Here is a 20,991-nt window from a genome sequence, read left to right on the forward strand (position 1 = left end):
AGAAGATGAATTTGATCATGAAATGCCATGTTCCTAGTTCTTGACTCCTCTGCTCCCTGTCTGGAGACCTCTGTCCCCTTTGTGTACATTTGAATAGAAAACCCTTGTTGGTAGCTCAAGCAGGTGTTGTACAGTATGTGTGTATGTACATGTATAGGTTCATAGTACCTGTAGATGGGACGGCTTCTTCTGCCTCACAGAGAGCAGAATTTCTGCCTGTCGATCACAGCTGCCATGGGGACTGAATCTCCAGTTCTTGATTTTTTTTACTATGTTGTTCTTACTAATCCAAGTACTAGCCCTCTTCTGCTCTTGGAAATTTCCACTGGCTCCACTCATATAGGACCTCAGGATTTGACTTCATCTGTTCAACCTGCTGTGCTTGTCAGGCTTACTCTATCAATTTTTATTCAATAAGAGTTAAGTTGGTAACTCTGGACTGCACTCAGTAGGAAGCTGAGTCCCAGCTCCGCTGGCTCTGACATGAAAATAACACGCTGCAAGGGTGAGGTTTTAAGGTCTATCACTTGGATTTATGTCTCTCTCCTCTATGGAGGTGAGCTAGTCTTTGTCAGAAAACAAAAAAGAAAAAAGGAAAGGAGTGTAAATAGAAATGCATTAATTTAGCTGTCTAGACAATATCTGTAGAATTAAAATGATTACAAACTTAGAGTGAAATGGAATTAGGGGGAGGGCAGCAGAACTCTTGGGATTTATGCAAGAGGGGCTGTTTTGCTTCCGTGGAGAAGATAAGAAAGAGTTCTGAGATATTTAGCTTACTGCTCTGTTTTGCTTTGTCATGGGAAGAGGGATGGTATAAAGGGAAGGCAGGGGGCAGAACAGCTTTTATGTTTGGGCATGGGCTGGGAGAAATAACATGCTGTAAATATTGCAGCTGACACAGCAGAGGCCCATTTGGCCTGGAATATAGGGCAATAAATGCAGTCAGGTGATTCAAGGGTGTTGTGCATAAGTCTGCCAGGTAGTTAGGCGAAAGCAGATCAGGAAATAATTATGGCTGATAAGGGGAGCTTGTAAGGAAGCCAGCACCTTCTGTGACCATGAAAGGCTTTAATGATTAACTATGATGGAAAAGCTAGAAGCACATTCTCCCCTTTCATAGCAGTTACGCCCAGCTGCTCTTCTGCATCATTAACTTCCGAGTGGCCTGGACATCGCTGCTGAGCATGAACCAGCTTTAATTCAGGGCAGCCTCTGGGCTATGAATGGAGAAGCTGATTGCTTCTGAGAAGGGCACTGGTTTTGGCATGCCGTGCCTGCCCAGCTCTTGTGGGTTAATTTCTGGTGCAATCCAGACCTTGTGGAAACTGGCCGAGGTTGCTGTCCCATGGGTAGGGTCTGCAAATGGCAGCAGAATATGGCCCAGGTACTTCAGGGCCTGCACACCCACTGACACCAAGTGTAGCTTTCCGGGACCTGACCTGGATCCTGTTTTCGAACATCTCCTCTTTTCTGTTTCCTTATGAAGCGAAGAAAACAGCAGATGTCAATAAAAACAGCTCTTGCCAATGCAACACTGAATCGACAGTCTGTGGGTATTCCCCTGCCGCAGCATTTACAGCACAATATGGCACTAATACTTTTCCTTACTTGCACTGCAGGCTCCAGCTTCCTCGGCTTGCGCAAGAGGAGTGAGCCACCACCATCAGAACTTCCATTCCCCAGAACTGGGAACTGATCTTCTAAGCCACTTTGGCTACATTTTCAAGGTGCTGTGAGCACAAGCTTGCACCTTGGGAGATGAAGTAACCACAGACCCTGTTAGGAGCACCTGGTGGTGCTCAGGATAAATGAGATGGGATCTGAATATTCGGGCTATCAGCACTTGCTGGGGTTGGGCAGGGATGTGGACCACACAGCAAAGTACCGTAGGGAAAGGTACCACATCTTACGCTTGTAGCTGTGTCTTCTGTCGGCAGCTGAGCGTAACAGCAAGGGCTGAGCTGTGCCCCAGTGCTTGGCAGGCGCTGAACCGGCACTCCAGCTTTTCCCCGTGTAGGGAACTGGCCCTGAACATCGAGACGGGGTGGTGCTAAATACAGATACTGGGAATGACACTGGAGCATTAGTCTGGGTCTTGAATAGTCTATCCTTTGCAATCCTACCATACAGCTGTTATTATAGCATTTGCTAATTGGTTTTACTTGATTAACACTTGCTTAGGCAAGTGCACAGCTATAAACTATATTAGCTATAAGCTAAACTATATAGCTATAAGCTATATTAGGCACAGCTATAAACCTCTGCACAGCACACCTCCTGAATGACAGCCCATGTGCAATTAGCAGCAATTTTCACTGCTCAGAATTGCCTCTGGCAGGACAGGGTGCTGGCGAGTCCATGGACTCATGCAGCACATAAAGGTGTGCAAGCAGTCCTGGGGAGCGGGGGGAAGTCATGTGCTGCTGGTGTGACCGTCCCCAGGCTGCTGGTAACTCCCGCGGCAGTCTGCATTGCTGTACTTGCTGGATAAGCTCGGCCTACATGTAGGCTCAATCATCATTTCTGAGAAAATTGCATTGTTAATACATTGTCTGTAATCAATAGGCCATGGCCTTGATTCAGCAAGACACTTAGGAACATGGCTAATATCCATTACACAGTCTGGTACCTTGGTTTGTTTTTTTTGTTTTGCTTTGTTTGCTTGTATGTTTGTTTTTTAAGGGCCTGCTTTTGCATTCAAAATCATTTGTGCTAAACAGTGGCTTTTGTGCCTAAAAGGGCATCAGCTGTGGCCTGGCCAGGAGGTGCTGTGTTCTCCCAGAATGAATAGGACTTCAAAGCTGGGAGATGGTAGCACGTGGAGAACAAAAAGCTAATGCAAGCCAACAAAGGGGAGAGAGCACTACCAACCAGTGCATTTGGCCTCTTGTGGCCTCTTTGCCCACACAAAAGGTTGGTGCATAGATCACAGATTATGGAGAGGAATGTGTAAATTTGGTTAAAAGCAATTGTTCATTAGGCTTGTAGCTGAGTTTCATTTATTTTTAATTCTGTTCTGCTTGCATAGCTTTTAATCAGTTTAATACTTATCCTCCCAATTTGCTTGTTGTTACATACTGAATTCAATTGTGCATCTTACAAACATTCATTTCCCCTCCCAGATCTGCTGTAATGACCACTAGAAAGCTGACGAAAGGGAGGCAGAGTTAAAGCCACCTTGAGAGAATTTTCTAGTGACTGCCTTAGCCTGAGCTCTGGCGAGCGGCAGGAAGACCGGTATACTCCAGCCACTGAGAATTTTTTGAGAAATTACCTCTAAACTGTATTCACTGCAGTGGAGCAAGTGCTTAAGCAGCAGCTTTATCTCGAAGCATACAACCAGTCTCCCCCTGCTTGGCAAACCTGACACTGGGAGTTCAGTTTGTGGCACCAGTTTGCCTGCCAGGAAGCTTTGCCCTGGGCTGCTGGCAGCACGGAGGGAGAGTCCGAGCTTCAGTCTGCAGCTGGTGTCACCTGGGATTGCTCTCTCGACTTGGAGAGAAGTGATACGATTTGTACACCCACCAGAGGAACGCAGCAGTGGCTGGGTTTTGTTATTGCAGCACCGAGTGGAGAACTGTGGGGACTCAGGGCATCTCCCCACAATCAGGTTGTCACGTCTGGCTGTGAGCCACGTCCCTGCGCGAGGTGGCAGAGGGAGACAGAAACGGCCCTGCGCCGTGGGGCTTGGTGAGCATTGCGGACGGCTGCCAGATGCGCCTTCGTCCCACCACGGCGCCGGTCTCCCTGGTTACGTGACAGCCAGCGAGGACAGGCGGCAGCGGCAACTTTGCCTTGGGTTCATTGATCCTGTCTTAGCGCTCAGTGCTTATCATGACAAAAGGCTGTTTGCAAAGTCACTGCAATTAAGTTCGCTAATTGTCCTGGTTTTAGAGGAGCTGAGTCTCTGTGTGTAAGTGGGTCACAGAAGCGGTCTAGTTAGCGCCTCCCCTTTTTTAAAGCAGAGGACTCGTTGCAGGGTGAGATTCACGAGATCCTTGGTGGGGTGGCCCCACAGACCCTCACTGAACGGGGTTGGCCTACATGGATGTGGCCAGGTTGCATTCCTCTTTGAAACGGCAGAGCGAACTGATATTAAGGAATGGATCTGAGGGCACTGGCTCAAAGTCAGTCAGGAGGTGCTCCCATACTCCTGCACCACCACTGCCTGCACGTGCTGCTGAAAACCGTACGTGTCTCCGACGGATCATTCCACCCCGGCATGGCTCGTCTTCAGTGCCCTTCCCGTGTCCTTGGCCACTTGAAATAATTTCCCTTCTGCTCACAGGCCTGACCATCACTGCTTGCTGTGCTTGTAATGACTAGAGAAAACGGGAGATCAGTTCGAGATGGAGGTGGAGCTGTCGTGGGATAGCTTGCTCGTGCAGCACCCCGCTGCTCCCCGCCATGTCACACAGTGCCCGGGGTGCTCTCGGTTCCTCTTTTGCGGGACGGCTGCAAGGTGGTTTTGCATTTCCCTGGGGGAACTACACACAGGGAGTTACGGTCATGTTGCTTTCAGCTGGAGCTGCTGGCTGAGCTGAAACCAAGTGATTCAGATTCTGGAGCGTGATTCAGAGTCAGGCTCTGTGAGCAGCTTCCCTCACTCTGTGTTCAGCTAAATCAAGGGGCTTTTTGGCACTGCTCTGTCTTGAGAATTAAGTTAGTGGTTTTATCTCCGTTAGTTCATCTCTTGAAGTGGTCAGAAGTGATGTGATGTGTCTTGGGAGAGATGGTTTACTTTAAAGGTAGCCTAATTTGCTAGTGTACCCGTACCTTGTATTCAGTGCACTGTCCTCCTGTAATTTCAGCAGCCTTGGGGTCATGCACCTGATGTTGACAGATGAGAGGTCCTTCCTCTGCTTAACATGATTCCAGAAATAAGCCTTAGTTGATGATTGAATTTAGAAGGCTGAAATCAGTCCCCTGATGCTTTTTATTTAGTCGAGTGTCCCACTGGAAGGATGAAAATGTTGAGGAAAAGTAAACCTCCATGGGCTATGGGAGGTTAGGCCCCTGGGGTGAAGTTTGGACAATACTGGAGGGAATAGATGGGGGACAGTGTCTTTATCATAGCTGGCACCAGCTGCTGGGCAATTATAACGCAAAAGTCAGAACTAGAAAAGCACCGTGGAGCCAGGAGGGCGTTTTCAGCCCTCAGAGGGGCCACTCCTGCAAAGTGTGGAGGCACCAGCCAAGATCAGGCAAGAAGGGCTGATGCTGTAGTAGAGGAGAGGCTTTGTCTTTGAGTCTGACAGCCTTCAAAGCTCTCACAGTGATGGAATTTGACTTAAAAATGGGGAAAAAGATGGTTTCACTGCATTAATATTTCCCCAAACTTAAGCACACCTTAGGTCTGGTTGGTTTTATTTTGTCAAGAAGCTAGGAGAGCCTGGCACAGCTGGACATGAAGTCATGTATTCTTGGCAGTTTATGAATTCTCTTGTGAATGTATGGAAAACATGTATCATTATTTCAACTCCCAGTGCTGGAAATAGTGCAAATAAATGACTGTGAGTCAGAATAAGGTGAATCAGTGCAAGTTAGCTCTACTGCCAATCGTTTAAGAGCACAGACATGACATGGGCAATTATTTGGCTAATTAGAGCAGACCTTTGAGTGTTGAAATTCAGGGCTTTCAAAGGAGCTTAGCAGAATGAGGTGCTTAAGTCCTTCTGCCGTCAGCGGGCGGTGGGTACATCCTCCCTTCCTTTCAATGCTCGCCTTAGCAGAATACACAAGGGATTTTATTTGGATGCTGAGGGAGCAGCGTTTCCAGCGGGTGCCTGGGCAGCATGCTCCTTCAGGAGGAACAGGGCACCTCCAGACCGAGACCTGCAGCCTGAAGCAGGTCCTGCTATTGCCCTCTTCATCAGGGGGTGTGAGTCGGAAGAGGTGGCAGCTCTGTTCCAGAGCCTTTGCCAACACCGCTTGGAGAGGACATCTACATGTGTGAGAAATGGCACTGCCCAGCTTAAAATGCTGGGCAGGCAATTAGTCCCATGCGAGGGTTCAGACAGAATTAGGACGGCTTCCCTTTGCTCCGCTGGCATGCCAAGTTTCTCTTGTTTAGCTCGCAGTAAAGTTGCCCGACATTTCTCAAAGGCGGGCTGCATATTGGAAGTGCTCACCCAGACACTGATGTTTCCAGCACCTCTCTGCAGAACATGCTGCTGTGTCCCTGACTGCAACAGCCACTGCACATCTTTGCAGCCCACTGAATTTTCCCCCCGCTCCTTTCTTCCTGGGGAGAATGCATGGACTGGTGCTGTGGATGTCAGCTGGGCAAGAGTTAAATGCTGCTGTGGAGCTGTTGGCTCACCTTTGAAAGCATGGTGGGAGACGTGTACATCTGATCTCGTAAAGGATCCTGTTTTCTTGCTGGCAGCACAGCCTGCTCCAATTAGAAAACAAGATTTGAAACAAGGCCTGGAGTCAGTCTGTCCCCTGCTGCAGCAGTGGCACTGTCACTGCTTTTGTGGTAAGTAGGGCAATTTCAGTGCCAGTCACCTCTCTGAATACAGCCTTGCAAAGACATGTGCAAAGTCATTGATTTTCTTTAGACCCAGCATGTTTTCCTTCTGTGGGATCGTGGAGCTGGCAGGACTGTCCTGCCTGCAGAGGATTTGCTTCCATTTGGGCTCTGGCCAGGCAAGACAGGAATTCTAAGTGCTCACTGCTTTATGGCTCATCTACAGCAATGAAACTTGGTGCTTTCTCCAGCACAGAGACAGCCCAGGGGAGTTATTTGCTGGTGTTTTTTTTTTTGTTGTTTGTTTGTTTCCTATGGGTTTACCCAGGGGAGATGAAGGAAGAATGGACGCATCCTCACCAAACCTGTGACAGTTGTTGCTGCAGCTGTGTCTTGAGGCACTGTGGACACACGAGCACCAAAGATGGTAGTGCTACCTGGGATGCCATAGCCTCAGCTACCAGAGTGCCTTCATGTGTTGGGCAAGGACTCAAGGTGAGGGGACTGAAATGACATAAGGCCACGGTGGAAGTCAGCAGCATGCTTGGGAACTCTGAACTGTTCCCAAACAGCAAGGCTCTCTGGTGTTGCGTGGTCTTGTTGTGTTGCTTCTGCCTTGGGGAACTTTCCAGGCCAGTAGTAACATCAGTGCATGTAGCAGCCCTTTATGAAGACTCTCTCTGGCAGACTTGTTAAGGCCATACATATGATTCTAGCAACCACAGCATCCTTTGGCAAGAAATGATACAGTGGGAAGTTGTGTTGTGGGAAAACCAACTCCAGAGGCTGCTGGAGGGGGCCAGGATCTTGTTGTGGAGAGAAGAGAAGAACCCCAGCCTGGCCTGAGGCACAGGAGTCACTCATTAGGGTCCTGCCTCATGCAGGGTACATGCAGAAGCTCATCCAACCCCTCTTCTGAAGCACAGACTCAAAAGAGTTGCTGCCATAGTTGCAGCCCCAGTCTCTCTGGCACCGTTAGTTTCCCGTTGAGAGACTGCCCAGATGTGCCATCAAATTGGTACATGGCTTACAGGTCCTGGCTTGGGAATGCGGTGGCTAGAATGGAATAAGTGACTTATTTGAAATCCCTATGCACTGCTCCATAATTAAGAACAAAAGAGAGGTTTGCTATTAATTAGCTTTCATTGACCTAATTTTGACCCTCCAAATGTTGTTGCAGTGCACTAGGTCTCTGAGAAGGCATGTCATCCTCTCTGGGGAGAGATTAATCTTCATTACTGCTTCTGTATTAGCCTGGCACTCTCTGTTAGTTTCTCATTAATGCTCTGGCAGATTGGAGCTGCCAGCTGAGGAAGTAACGTTCACAGAGAACATTATTAGGAAAATAGAGCACTTTCATATGGTACAGCAGTGGTACACTGCAGATGGGCTGGCAGTGGTGATTGTTGGTCATGGATAGCACTGGGTATGCAGCAGGTCGTGGTAAACCATGCTGCAGTTTATTCCGTTCCTTCATTCATCCAGTCCGGCTTCTCCCTGCGTTCATCTCACCCACGTGTTGTTTCAAACCACTGGAGTTCCTGGGTCCTGCTTTGGTGAGTTCCCTCCATCCTCCGTCGCAGAACAGCCCCTGCCTCGCTCCATGGAAGGATGCAGTTCTGTTGCTGGGGACTAATTAAGACACGAGCCCAGTTTTCCTAAGTCCTGTTAATCAGAATACAGCCCAGTGGTTTTTAACCCAGGATGAGAGGGGAGGAATTCAACAGAGGCTGCTGCACAGAAATTTTTCCAAAGAATGGAGAAGGTGGAGATCCTCCAACAGGCCTTAAAATCAATTCCAACTGGTCTTTGTCAAAAGGAAGATGAGCACCAAGAAACTGCAGTGTTTTGCTGCTTTGTGAGCTCCCTGGGACATCTAAACGAGGAGGGGGGCTTCAGCTGGTTTCCCCCAGCACTGTGGGAGTTTTCTTTGCTGGTGTCTGTGCCATGGCCCCAATGTGAGAACAGAGCTGCTCATCAGGAGTGCTGGCGTGGTGTTTGGTGCCAGTCTCAGCCACGGGTCAGAGCGCTTCTGCCCCGAGAGGGCAACCCTCAGAGCCATTCTGCAGGGGGCAAAATAAATCATTTCTGGTGACTAATCAGGACCCAGTGAGTGAGTCAGTGGAGGAGTCAAGCGGTCAGGTCTCCTGGCACTCAGGACTGGCAGATGTGCTCCTCTCCGGACTTCAGAGAGCAGAGCATGCTGCTGGAGCCACCTGAAGTGCTGTGACAGGCGTGGAAGTTCGTTATGGAGAAGTGATTCATTTCTTCAAAAGTGCTGCAAATGCACTGTGCATCAGGGTTACAGCAGTCTGTTGCAATGTAACACTGAGTTTCATTGAAAGGTTCTGGATCAAGGGATTGTCTTTTTGTTCAAAGTACAATGCAGTTGCTGAAAGAACCTGCTAAATGTAGTCTTTGAAGGCTTCAAATTTCAAAGGGAAATAAAGAGAAACAAAAGCATATTTACAAAAAAATATATTTTTTTCAGGTCTCTTGAGTATGTATTTTGAATGTTTGGGACTATTAGTAATATTGCTGGTGGAGGCTGCAGTGAATTTGTAAATGGGTTGCACGTATCAGTGGCTGGCTAGATGAGGAAACACAGGGTAGGTCTGACTCACCGCATGGCCTTGGGCTATGAGAACCCCATCCCCTAGAGTGGACCAGACGAGAGCAACCCCCTGCTTTTTGCAGGGCCAGGCACAGCTGTGCAAGGGTAGCTGAGGTACAGTGGAGGTGGGAGTGGGATGTGTTGCCTGTGAGGAAAAGTGGACGCAACTGAACCCAGTTTCAAGCTATTTCCTCCTTTCTGGAGTGCCCCAGGGTTTTGTGGTTGCTTTGTGAGATGCAGGTACTTGGGACATTCAGGGTGTGTAAACACAGTCTTCAGCTCTGTTGCTTGGATTCAGAGTTTCACTGTTTGAACACATCAGCTGCTTGGTATGTTTCTAATCTCCAAGTGGATGAGGGCAGTTCTGATGATCAGGCTGGAGAGGTAAATACTCACCATTACATACTTCCATGCTACTTTGTACAAAGGCCTAAAAATGTGATTTATTTTCTCAGCAAACATTCATGCCAGGGAACATATTTGCTAGGTGGCTGGCAAAAACCTAAAGCTGAAGGGATGCGATCCCATTCCAAGGTAACTTTGTTTGCACTTTTCCAATACACGATGGCAAATAATTTTGCGTTCTGCTCTCTCTGCCCTTGTGCGTGAACTAGGGGAGAGGAGATTCCTGCTGGCTCAAGCAATACTTATCCTCTGCCTCAGCATTAACTGAACGATTGGACTCATTCAGACCTGGGTTGGGAAGACAGGGCTTTTTGCTGACAGACAACGGAGCTTTTCCAGCAGTAGCATGCTGTCCAGGCCTCTGATGGGACCTTGAAACACTGCTGCAGTGCTCAGTGGGAATTTTGGGGGAACCTTCGGTCAGACAGCATGGTGCTGTATTGTCTCCACCCTTCCCATGGTGGGGAGGCTCTGGTTTACAGAGCTTCAGCTGTGCTGTATCAACAGGGGATGTAGGCTGGTGAGAGAGGCAACGGAAAGGCAAGGCAGGCAAACCACAATTTCCGAGAAATATCACAGCCATCTTTCCATATACAAAGAGTTTTTGGATGGAAACACTGTCATTTGTTCTTAAAATAGAAATAAAGGTGGCAGTCCTACTTTTGCTGTTAAATCCTACTGCAATGGAAAAATTCTGATCATACCTACCTATTAACAGCAATTACTGTAGCATCCAGAGCCACCGATTGTCAAACACGGCCCATTTTGGTCATTGTGGGTATTCTCCCATTAAGAGAGAGCCTTCACCCTAATGGGGTAACAGTCCCAATGTTAAACATGAGAAATAAAAGTCTCTTTGTTGAGACGAAAGATGTGGCTGGGAGGGGGTAGGAGTATCTGTGGTCTCAATGTGGCCAGTGCTGGCAGAGGAGACACTGGAACGAGGACTTGGGTGCTGCTGAGATGCTGGACCTAGGTGTGGAAAGAGCAGAGCTGCTGCAGCTGCTGAAGATGAAGAAATGCATGTCAGAAATGTCTAGACAAGGTGGAAAACTTATTACAAGTATTGGGGGAAAAAAACGAAGAGAAACAAGGAACCAGTAGATTGCATGATTATATGCTGCCTAAGGAAGACAGGTTGAGATCATATAATTCTCTGGGGAAACTTTACATGAAACAATTATATGTTCAGTTAGGTGCACTCTGTTAGTTTTTTTTTTTTTATTATTATTTAAAAAAAAAAGGGATGAGTGCTCAAAAAGTGTGGAGGAGGGTAGTGAAGTGCCAAGCTGAAAACCTTTTTTTATATCTCTGTATGTACCGTGTAGTGGGGGAGAAAGAACAGAGAAAAGGATGCATTTGACACGTGTCAGAGATACCAACAGCTCCAGTAACAATTTTAAGGAAATTAAAGGGAAGCATTTTAGAGCACATTTTTAAGTCTCAAAAGCACTTAAAAATATAGAATATGAGAAAACCTCAGCATGTCAGCTCCTTTCATATCCAGCATGTTAGGCTCAGAGAGCCAAGCCTACATCAGTACGGAGACACCTTTTACTTGATGTAAAGTTCATCAGAAGCCTTACCAGAGCACGGGAGAACACCTGTGCAAAACAGCTCCTTCCAACAGGCCGAAGCTCTGAAATCCCAGAGTAGTCTGGGGATAAAGGGACAAGACTGGGGCTCCTGGATCCTGATTTATCAGCTTACTGCAGGTACAACCCCTCACGTTGTGGCTTCCTTAATCCTTCAGCTTAGCTGGACAGAGGAGTTCACGTCATTGCGTGGGGTTTGCCTCCCCACTGCCTGTCCCCTTTGGCATACTGCTGCAGTGGCTCTGGCCCCAGCTGTGCTCTTTACCCTCACCTCAAGGCAACTTGGAGGAGGTCAGGCTTCTTGCAGCTCTTATCAGCTCTTGGTGCACGTTGAGCCACCTGGAAAGCGGGGCACCACGAGGAAGCGTGTTGAGAAGCGACTGGAACCAAGGCTTTGCAAGCACAGCTCAACTTGCTCAGTTTGGTTTCTCATGGTCTTGCAAGGCCACATAGTACACAGCGTGGGGTGTGCCCAGTGCTCTTCCACTGCAAATCAAACAGCACTTGGCTGTCATCGCTTCACTGTAACAGCACAGGGGCGGTCTTTCATCAGGACCATGTTCTCTTTCATTTCTCTCCCTCTCCCTCATTTCAGTCTCTGCCCATCTCATGGGTATTTCCATCCTTCTCGGCTGTGACACACCAAAGGTGGAAGCGGGTGTGATAAGACAGCACTGTTAACTTTTGGAGTTCCTTTGCCTTGCCTGCATAATACTGAAGATCAGGCAGCATATGTAGCCTGATGCAGAGAGGAGCCACAGGGACGGACACCAGTGTCTAAGCAGGAGAACAGGAAGAGTTGTGTAAGAAAGCAAGAGAAAAGAAGACACTAGCATGTTTTCATTTCCTCAGGAACACATCCCCCAAAAAAAACCCACACAAGAGGATGAGTCATCCACAGAGGATATTGGCCTCTGTGAGTTGCAGCTGCTAGTTTTTAATTCTATAGCTTTAATTTGCCAGACAAATAAAATAAGGAAGGAATGACTGGATAGGATGCATATCACTGTCACTATGTAGGATTCTCCCTTTTCAAGCATGGGTGCATGAGCTTGGACGTTGGATATGAGACCTTTGGCCAGCAGGGTTGAGGCCAGCAGGTGGAGGGGAGATGATCCTTCCCCTCCTCTCAGCACTGGTGAGATACAGCTGGGCTCCCAGTGAAAGACAGACATGCACGTAGTGGAATGAGTCAAAAGAATGGTCAAGACGATGATTAAGAGCTTGGATCGTCTAGCGTATGCAGAGGGGCTGAGAGAGCTGGAGTTGTTTTGTCTAGAGACAGGAAGGCTCAGGGTAGTGGGGGACTTATCAATGGGAACAAACTGAAACACTGGAAATTCCATTTAAACGTAAGAAAAAGCTCACTGGGAGGGTGGTGAGACACTGGAATTGGTTGCTCTGGGAGGTTGTGGAGTCTCTGTCCTTGGAGATATACAGAACCCTACTGGATGTGATCCTGAGCAACATTCTCAATGTGACCCTACTCTGAGCAGAACGTTTGGACTGGGTGATCTACAGAGCACCCTTCTGACCTCAGTGGTTCTGTGATTTTCTTCCCAGTTGTTACCACTATGTAAATCATTGAGCTGTCAATGAGTTCAAATGATCTGGTGAAGAACTAAAGAGATTCTGTGTTTAGCATGAAGGTCCACTGGTCTGGAGTGGATTAGCTGAGTCAGACAGCCAGTCTGTCAACTGGATAAACAGCCCTCTGCCACTTCCTCCGAGGTCCTCCTTTGGCACACTGAACAATAGAAAGTCACATGCCGTAGTGCAGAGCAAACCCAGAGAGAACTTATAATCTCTAGGTCTAGGAACTGTTTTTGTTATATGAATAACAAATAGAAGAGCAAGGCTGTAGCGAGATCTTTTCCATATGTCAGGTCAGAACCTCTTCAGTTATCAAGTAGGCTCCTATTCTCTGCCTTTGGCTGGAGTGAGCACAGAAGGTGGTTTTTCAGGGTTCATGCCACGAGGCATAGGGAGTTGGTTGCAGACACAACACGGGACATTTGGCAAAGGTATTAATCTGTAAGTTATTAATAGCTATTAAGATATTTCATTTTAGAAGAAAGAAGTGTCGGAAGAAAGGCAAAGCCAGTATTGTGAATATTCAATTTGATTATAGCTTGTGCTATTGATCTAAGAGGAATCCTGCTTGTTTTTCCAGCTTGGATGCCGGGATTTCAAGCTGTTACTCTATTAGCAATAGTGGGAGAATGGAACTGAAATCTTGTCACTTTTTCAGGACACTATCAGAAGTAGTTTCAAGATGGGACCGCAGCCCAGGGGTCTGAGGAAGAAGGCACGGAAGTCTTGAAGGTCAGCTGTAATCATGAAAACAGAAGTCTGGGAGATTTCCCCAGGGTACAGCATGTCAAGGCCTCTGCAAAACTAACCCAAATTCGGGCTGCTTGGGGATAAACTGATACCTTAGAAAATGGACAGGAATGGAAACCACCCAGCTTCTGCCTTGGAAGGTCTCGCACTTCTTGGGCTAAGCCAGCCTCGAATGAACTGAAAGTGGCTGAGAAAAAGTTCCTTGAGCATCTGTTGTTCTAGGCTTTTACACTGTTGTGTTTCCTTTAAGGCTGTCTCTGCTTGCTTTGCTCTGTGCTGAGGTACCCAAGCTGGTGACACAGGGATACCAGTGACGGGGGTTGGGTTTGGCACTTTAGCTTCTAAAAACCTCCAGCAAAGATTTGTGAAAACATGGGGTTTCTCCGTAAAATACTGTGTTGTTGTTGTTGTTGTTTTTTGATTGTTTGTTTTTTTTTTTAAAGTCAAGGAAGTCATCAACCATAAGGTAACAGAAAAGAGCTCTGCAGCAATTTGTTTTATCTTAATGTGGCAAGCAGACATACCCTCCCTGGCCTCCTCTGCTCTCCCCATGGATAAGAGGATATGGCTCTCCAGAGACAACTTAAAGGTGGAATGCAATGTGCCCATTGCCCCAGCTTACTAAAGACTTCTGAGATAAAATACAAACTACTCACACTAATGCTTGAAAGCCAAAAACTGCCTTGTGGTTAAGACAGATTTGGCCAAGGGTCTGTTTTTGAGTCCCAGCTCTGCCAGCAGCAGTCTGTGACATTGGCAAGTACGCTTCCCTGGTATGGGAAAGTACTTTTCTATGAATTTCCCTGTATTATACTCTTCTTCCATTAAAGCTAATCCTGTCCTTTGAATATGTTATTGATTCAGGTTCTGCTTTGTCTCTTGTTGACCATACATATCAAATGAGGCTAGGAGCCTCTCACCCCATCTGGCTTTTCTTTTTAGGTTCAGACTTTTAGTTTCCAGCTGAAGAGGCTAAATATTCCTGGAGCTGCAGCGCTAGGAAAAGCTGGTACACTCACTCTTGTGGCAACCAGCGAGTGAAAAGACGCCGGCAGGACACTGCTGTCTCACCCACCTACTGCTGTTATTTCTGATAGCGCTAACTGTGCTGTCAGAGAAAACCAGAGCAGAAGGAAAAGAGTATTTGGTCTAGGAAGAAAATTGTGATGGTCAGAGATGAAGGAAATTGAATGACTGAAATCTGTCCTGTCAAACATCTCTGAGTCAGCTCTGTGGTCTCATCTGCAGCCCCGATGGGGTGTCAGGCAGGACCTGGATGTTGATGAACACAGGGAGACTCAAATGTGGCAACTGCTAATCGCAGGCAACTGTGGGAGTGATGATGCCAAGATTATCACTGTAATGCCAAAAGAATCTGACTGGAGTGCTTAAAATTCAGTCACGTAAGATTGTATTTAGAGCCTGTTCTCACCTCTCACGGTGTCTACGCAAATCCTGCTTGACTTATCATCACTTTTCAAAAGTAGGCACGTTTTTGAAGTTCAGAGAATTCAGGTAGAATTTTTGCACACCCAAACCGTTGGTTGTACCTGGCTGGCCCTTCCATGTGCTGGTTTCCCATCTCACATGTGAGGATGTTGAAGATCCTGTGCTGAATTGCCTTGCAGATTGCATTGTCTCTCTCTGGCCAGGGAAGTGTGGGGAGCTGGTGGCTGGAAGTTTCTGCCAGCAGGCACGGCTGGGAAAGGGCTGCCCTGTCTGTGTTTCGCTTTGAAATATGTGCTCAGGACACCACTGATGCCAGAAAATGCTGTTCCCTTGGATGGGAATAAATCAATATACAAAAATCCCTCTCTACCGAGTAATGCTTAATATATCACATTTATGCATTTCTATTGGCCTCAGTGTTTTATATACAATTCCTGCATAATTTCTGTATAAGGTAGAATTGCACCAATGGTTCTTCCCTCAAAATGTTATCGTGCTTCTGCAGGCGCAGGGCAGAGGAAGACAGTTGATAGACCAGGCTGAAGTTTGATCTGGTGATTTCATCAGTCTCATGTCAAGTTAATCCTCTGGGAACTCGATGGAACCCGTGAAGTCATGCCAAGACTTAAAGTTGGCGTGAAGCTGGAGGGATGAGTCCAGCCGCCACCTGAATCGAGTCATGGCACATGCGACAAGCTGGCTGCTGCTCGTGTACAGACTCCGGCTCCTGCAGTCCACCCTCAGGTAATTTGAGCAAGAGAATGAGCCCTGATACTTTGAACATTGCACAAGAAGGGGCAGTGCCCCCAGAGGCATGTGCCCTGTACGCGCACGTATCCGGTGGGGTGGATGGAAATGCACACAGACCGCTTTGGTCTCCTCCTGCAGTAACCTGAGGCCATTGCAGGTGCCCTTGTCCTTGCTCAGCATGTGCATTGTCACCATGGAAGGATTGCTACGTGTTTGCGACGGGTAAAAGTTGAGTGGAAATCAGGCCTGGACCCAATCTTCCCTTGGCCTAAAGCACTGTATTTGGGAATGTCAAACCTCCCTGTCAAGTATTTTATCAGGAACAAAATGGGTGTTTTTTTTCCAGTTGATTTAGCCAGCCTAACCCCTGAGTTTCCATAAAGGTCATGTTACAAAGGAGGCTGCAAGTTTCTGCAGCCACAACCTGCACATACCACCTGCAGACAAGCCTTTGTTCTGTCCAGGGTTGGTGGGGAATTTCTCTGTAAAATATTCAGTTTTCTGGTGGTGCTCATTGATAGGAAGTGAAGTGCAAGAGCCCTGTCCTGGCATTGCTCTGCCCTTCAGATGCTGAAGTTATCTTTTAAGGGGGGTTGAGCCACATTTCATGGGGAATTATGAGAGTTTGGATTAAAAAAAAAAAAGTAAACAAATGAAACTGAACAAAAATGCAAGCAGGAGTCCCTAACAGGTGGTTTCAGCTTCATTTTCCAGCTGAAAATGTAAAGATCATCCTTCCACAAAACAGGTGTTTTGGATGACTCACTGTTGTCCTACCCAGCTGGAGATGAGAAGGTATCCCAAAACCCAGAGCATGTGCACCAGCTGGCTTGGGAGCAACAGCTGTGCTCCACTAAGAGCTTCTCTTCCCCTCTGCTCGTGGCTCTGTTCCTGAGCAGAGCTGGGCTGTGCCCAGAGTTCTTGGAGTGGGCTGGGGATAGGAGGAAGAAATGATATTTGCAGCCAGCTGGTGGTACGGGCATTCTGGAAGGGGATGAAGGAGGCGATAAGGTTGGTCTCAGTGCTGCAAGAGGTCTGGCTTGTTCATTGGCAGGGGGAATGCTGCCTTTGCCCTAACTTTGGTCTCTGCTACAAAGCCATGGGTGGGGGAGAGCTGTTGACTTGATCGTATTCAATTTCTGATGGTGGTGTGCAAGCTACTTTGGTCTGGCAAAACTCTGAGCTTCTGTGTTTCCTCTAGCACGTGTTCAGGGTGAGAACACAGCTACAGGGAAGCAAAGGAACCCGGCACCGAGCGGTTTTGTCTCGTATCTACTTCAAGTGCTCTGTCAATGTTCATGCTGAAGGTGTGAGGTGGTCTCCAAGATCCCATAAAGAGGGAAGGAGATCTAAGGTTAACTAGGGCTCTTGAATGCAGGTGCTCTGAACTGCAGCTGAGTTTCCTCTCAGAAGAGCTTAGGGTGATGATTGGTGTGAGGAACAAGCCTAGGTGATGCATGTTTCTGCTGTGACTGTGTCTGCTCTGCGTGTCTGGTGTGGCGTGTTTTGTTCCTTTAATGGCCTAGGTACAGGCAGGTCTGCTTCCAGGCTCCAGCCTGCTCCTAGCTGTGCATCCCACTGATTTTAATGGTGCTTGCTTGGCTGCTGCATCTAAATAATCAGGTAAAAGGGATGGTTAAACATCTCTAGCCTTGCTGCAGGTGTATGTATGTTGGTAGCCAGCTTCCTACAGGAATCTCCTGAAGGTGTAGAAAAGGTGGGGACTAGCTTGCAAGTCAAGGAAACACTAAAAAAATTTCCAGCAACTGTTTCTTGGCTCACATGTAGGTGTTCATTTGCTGGGCTGCCACATGTTGCATGGTCAGAGGGATGTTGAAACTTTAAAAAACCTGCGGTGCTTGTGGACTGAACTTGAGAATATGTACGCACGTGCCAAGTCAAACCTCTCTGTGTGTCTAGGGGACCTGAACTGGAGAATTCATTGCATAATTTGAATTGTTTTACAAAAATAGACATTTCTGGGTTTGGTGTTGGAAAAGATCTCCTGTGTGAATGCGTTAGAGTCCAGTGTGGTTGATCTGGAAAGGAAATGGAGCGTATAAGGTTGCCTTAAGTAGCTCTAGTGCTCTGTTCTTACCCTCTGTATTTTGAGGCAAAAGGGGATGATATTTTAATCTCTGGTGCAAATTTGATGCTTAAAGAGTTGAATTTTTAAGTAACTGGCTAACCTGGAAGTATTGAGACAGAAGTATAGTACGGAGATGGCAGCTGAGGATGAAGGTCAGTTTGACCTGCCTCTCTTCTCCCAAGTGAATCTTTCTGAAAAAACAGAGACTCATAGGTCTGCAGTTCTTCAACCCTCGCGGTTGGCCTTGCATGTCACTAGAAGAAAAGTACACTAGCTTTGTATTGGGCTATCTGCGTCATGCTGGTTTCTCATGGAGAATGAATTCATTCTAAAATTTAAAATACCAGTCTTGGTGGCTGGCCAAGGAGCTGAAACTAAGTGTTAAGTGGGGCAAATTTTTGTTGTCTTGTGTTTTTACCTCAATACTGTCTTTGTTTGGGACAAAACTGTTCAAGTCTGCATTTGGGAACAGGTTTAGTCAAAAAGTACTGAAATATCAGCCAGAATAATCTGACTTCCTGAGTCTTTTTTTTCAAAGTGCCCATTTTGCTTCTAAATTTGTGGCTTAACTGAAGCCACTCTCCCTGCTTCCACTTTGGACTGCAGCAGGAGTCCTCGGTAGCTGGACTGCAGAAGCAGCAAATGCCCCTGGGGTGCTAAGGGGGCTGTAGAGAGAAAAGACCTAGAGTTATGTGAGCAAAACTTAAATAGCTTTCTCAGACTCTAATCCAAGCAGGGACGAATCAAACTGTTCACTGATTCTGATTAGGAGGAGCTTTGAGCTCAAAGGAAATGTGAATAGAAAATCTAATTTTCCAGCTTCTGGTATGTTTCTCACTAAGACTTCTGAAATTAGGACTAGGCCACAGGAAAGCACTAAAGCTAGCTACTTCAGCGTGTAAATTACTTATTCTGCTTACAGAAAAGCTGATTCTCTCCAGCAAGTTGCTTGTCCTATTTTTAAGTCACAGGGGCAGTCTGAACCATGTGCTGCTCCGAGTCTGGCATCAGAGCTCCCTGAGGAGCAAATGCTGCATGGCGCATAGGCCTGGTGTGACCACAGTGCCTCAGATTGTGCCGTGCCGGGGAGGTGCCAGTGGTGGCATCTGTCATGGAGTGTTTCTGTGCTGTCTGCTCTGGCACCTGCATTCATTACGACAAGTACATGCTCAGCCTGCATAAATGTTGGCCTTTAACCTCAGAGATCTGACCCAAACTCACCAGAAGCTGCTAAGTTTCCCAGTGTTTTCTGTGGGTGATAGAGCTGGCTCTCATTAACTGCAGGCTGGGACAAATGTTGGCTGAAGCCACCCTGGTGGTGAAAGCTGGATGGCCCTGTGTATCTGGGCTTTGCAAGGGTCTCTTGCTGTGCAGAGCAGTCTCTTCTGCAGCTGGGGGCACCTTGCAGGCTGTGTTGGATGACAAACTTTTCCCATCTGAACAATTTTGTCACCCTGTGCCAGCAGTTTTTGTCAGATGGTTCTTGTTCTTGGTGCCTCTGAGGAGGTTTTGATGCAAATTGGACAAAAAGATGAAAGTCCAAGGGGCTATGAATTGTGCAGTCCCATCTCCTCTTCCAGGTACCTGTGGGCTCCTTCCCCTGCGTTCATCTGCCTGGACTTCTGGTGGGTCCTGGAGCCATAACCCGTTCCTGGCTGAGTGCTGAATAACTAACGGGGGCATGGGGGAAGGATTTATTTATGCAGATGCCTTTCTTCCTGCTTTTTACTGCAGTCAGTCTTGGTCTCCCGTGGCAGCTTAGGTTTAAACATCTGGTGCAGAGAGTTATGGGGAAATGTGAGTCTTCCATCCAGACAGCCAGCTTTACTGTGTTTGCATAAACGTCCATATAATGTGTTCTGTTTAAGCCCAAAATAATACCTCGAATTACTCAACGTATTTTGTTCATACTCAGCCTTTTAATTGAAAGCCTTATTAGTATTATCACCCAGGTCTTCATATCTTGATGACTGTGCTCCATCCTCGTGAGCTGGTGGCTCTCCAAGAGCTGGAGCTGCACGATCAGCAGCCACCCTGATCCAAGCGCTTGCGTTTGGCAGAGGCGCAGCCTGTTTCTAAAATTGTCTCAGAGATCCTTTTGCATGGGTTTGCGTCTCCCAGGCGGACTAGCCGGGTGGTATTTTATATGGTGTGATTGTTTGTTTAGCTAATGAAGTAGGAAAAAACAGAGAGCTGAGATCCTTGGCTCTATGCACCAGCTGTCAACAGGCAGCCCTGGGAGCAGAGGAGCGAGGACCTAGCAGCCAGGGCACTGAACTGGGGCTCCAAGGGATGGTTTTGATTCCTGACTCAACAAAGTTGTGGATGAAATGCTGAAAAGGATGCCTCAGCACAAAAAGAGGAGGGAGATGCTGGGAGCTGCATGCTTTCCCTGGTTATCTCACAGGGAGGAAGCGCCGTGATGGTGCATGTTGGAGCCCAGCTTTTGTCTGCTGCTGCCTGCCCAGAGCGAGCGTGACCTATTTCTGCAAACATTTCCAGAGACTTCCTTCTGGAAGACCTTGCCCAGAGAAGTGTGGTTTCCCTCCCTCATGGCTTGTGCCCTACCACGTAATTCAAGGCTGTTCCTTTAGTTGTTTTTATCTGTTGCTGAGGGAGCTAGTGAGAAACTCCTGCCTGGAGGAGCTCTGCTGGAGAGCAGAAAGCACAAGGAAAACAATAAAATGTCTTCCTGCATCCCCCTCTTAGTTTGCTGGTTTGACTTCAAGTGCAAGCTGCCATTATTGCCACATGGAGCAGCCACATGAAAAGCACCACTAAACAGTTCTGAGTTTCTCAACAAGAAACACAGCAGCTAAATATATTTAATCTGTGGGTATTGTTCATCTTGGCTTTAATTTCCTGTTCTCAAAAGGTTTAGGAATTTAAACCCATGAGTCATTACTGAAGCTGTTAATGCTTGGAGTCTTTTTCAGAAATGGAGATAAAGGAACTGATATTAATACCAGTTCAGCATGAATTCAGCCAGAACAGCTCTGTGAGAAGTTCACTGCTATCCCAGTGACATCACTTGGTCCCTTACCATCTTGAAAGCTGCCAAGGAGCAGGTAGGTGGATGAGATCATTCTCCCTGAGGTGAATAGGATGCTTCCCACTTAAAACTTTTTTTTAAAAAAAAAAGTCTCTGGCAAGTTATGGGCTGCATCATCCCCATCTGGAGACTTCTAGAGCACAGTACTGTTCCTTTGTTTCTAAAAATTGCAGCATCTATTCAAGCAGTGATTTCTCAGCATGTAGTCATGAGACTTCT

The 20,991-nt window shown here is 47.2% G+C and overlaps 1 long non-coding RNA gene across 1 annotated transcript in view; it reads left to right on the forward strand.

Annotated features, from left to right (window-relative positions):
* LOC121075716 overlaps positions 1-20,991 on the forward strand; it is a 165,603-nt gene that overhangs the window by 120,912 nt on the left and 23,700 nt on the right. Inside the window, exons 10-11 of the long non-coding RNA XR_005823123.1 lie at positions 13,341-13,414; positions 15,387-15,625. This is a non-coding gene — a long non-coding RNA (uncharacterized LOC121075716). The remainder of the gene's footprint in view (positions 1-13,340; positions 13,415-15,386; positions 15,626-20,991) is intronic.

Source organism: Cygnus olor, chromosome 10 (assembly GCF_009769625.2).
Source record: "Cygnus olor isolate bCygOlo1 chromosome 10, bCygOlo1.pri.v2, whole genome shotgun sequence".
Classification (NCBI taxonomy): domain Eukaryota; kingdom Metazoa; phylum Chordata; class Aves; order Anseriformes; family Anatidae; genus Cygnus; species Cygnus olor.